Source organism: Octodon degus, unplaced genomic scaffold (genome assembly GCF_000260255.1).
Source record: "Octodon degus isolate 3935 unplaced genomic scaffold, OctDeg1.0 scaffold00211, whole genome shotgun sequence".
Taxonomy (NCBI): domain Eukaryota; kingdom Metazoa; phylum Chordata; class Mammalia; order Rodentia; family Octodontidae; genus Octodon; species Octodon degus.
The window spans coordinates 2,916,761-2,918,597 of record NW_004524787.1 but is presented as its reverse complement, the minus strand read 5'-3'; positions in this window follow the sequence as shown (position 1 = coordinate 2,918,597).

Genomic DNA, 1,837 nt, shown 5'->3' with positions numbered 1-1,837 from the left:
TGGCAAGCGCAGGGACCAGGATTCAATCCCTGGCACCACACACCCTGCTTACACTGCCCCCGAGAGAGCTGAGTCAGCCCCTGAGACTGGGTGGTGTAATCTCAGTGCTGGAGAGGCTGAAAATAGGAGAATCACTACGAGTCCCAGCTGAGTAGTGATACCCTGTATCAAATATACATATATATAATATATGCAACCGAATATACATATATAAATATTGTATACATATATGCAACCAAACATTTATATATGTAACCATATATATAGATATAGATATAGATATATATAGATATATAGATATATATCCTTCTAGAAAAAGAGCAGGCTAAAGATTTAAATTCATGGAATTTAGAATGAAAATGGTTAGATCACAACAGATGCTGAAGAAATTAAAAAGATCATCTATATCAACTTTGAGAACTTGTATTCTAATAAGATGAAAAATGCAGAAAAAATAGACGTATCCCAAGATCTATGAATTGCCCAAGTTGGTTCAAGAAGATATAAATAATAAATCCTAAAAAAGTAATATCAATTGATGAAATCAAAGATTTAATTAAAAACCTGTTAATGAAAAAGCCCAGGTCTTGACAGACTCACTGCTGAATTGTACAAGAAATTTAGAGAAGAATTAACACCACTATTTCTCAAAATCGTTAATGCAATTTAATGTTAAACAATACTCCTGAATTTTTTCTGGAAGCAAATATTACCAGTATAGTAAACTGACAGAAAGAGAAACTTTCTAAAATCGAGAACAGGACAAGGATGTTCACTATCGTAGTCCTGGAAACTTTAGCCTGAGTAAAGAGATAACAGAAAGAAATAAAAAAGAGTAACTTAGGAAAAGCAGAAGACAAGTTATCATTATTTGCAGATGATATGGTACTCTACATAGAAGACTCAAAATTCTCCACGGAAAGGCTCTTAGGTTTAATAAGAAAATTCATTAGCATAGCTGGATGCAAAAGCAACACTCAAAAATTATTAGCCTTCCTGTACACAAATAGAAAAACTTACTGCGAGAGATATTAGAGGAAAAAAAAAAACACTTCACAATAGAATGAATGATACCTACTGATAGGTCAGGACTCAAAGTTTCCCAGGTACACTGCCCCAAACACTCCTCCTCTTGGATTCCTGGACATCCCATCTTAAGCACAACCCCAACCCTGATCCATATTGTATTCTGGTCTTGGCTCACTTGCCCTTCACCTATCCTGGTTTTGGCTCACTTCTTTCTGACCTAAGCAGAATTAAGGAAAATGATGTCCACCTGTGATCTGCCTGTTCTAGCCCATGATTACCTCCTTAGAAGATCCTATAAAGTTTCCTGCCCCACCTTTGTTTGCTGCTGTCTTGGTCCCCTAGACAGCCAGCCTGATTGCTATCACAATAAATTTTCTACTTGCATCAGAATGCCTGGTCTGGTCTATTGCATGGGTTCATATCTAACACCCAAAAATTAATCTAACCAAGATTGTAAAGGAATTCTACATTGAAAATAACACTATAGAAAAGGAGATTTAAGCAGATATCAGAAAAAGTACAGATATTCCTTGTTCATGCATATGATGAACCCATGTAGTTAAAAGGGCCATACTTCCAAAACTGTCATACAGATTTAATGCAAATTTGATCAAAATTCCAATAGAATATTTCATAAAATTAGAGAAAACAATCCTAAAATTTATTTGGAAGCACCTGTCAACCGAGATAAGGCAAGTAGCATCACAATTCAAGACTTGAAATTATACTATAAACCTACTGTGATTAAAAAAAAAACATACTGGAGGAAAACAAAAAGAGATGCCAAAGATCAACTGAACTGATTTGA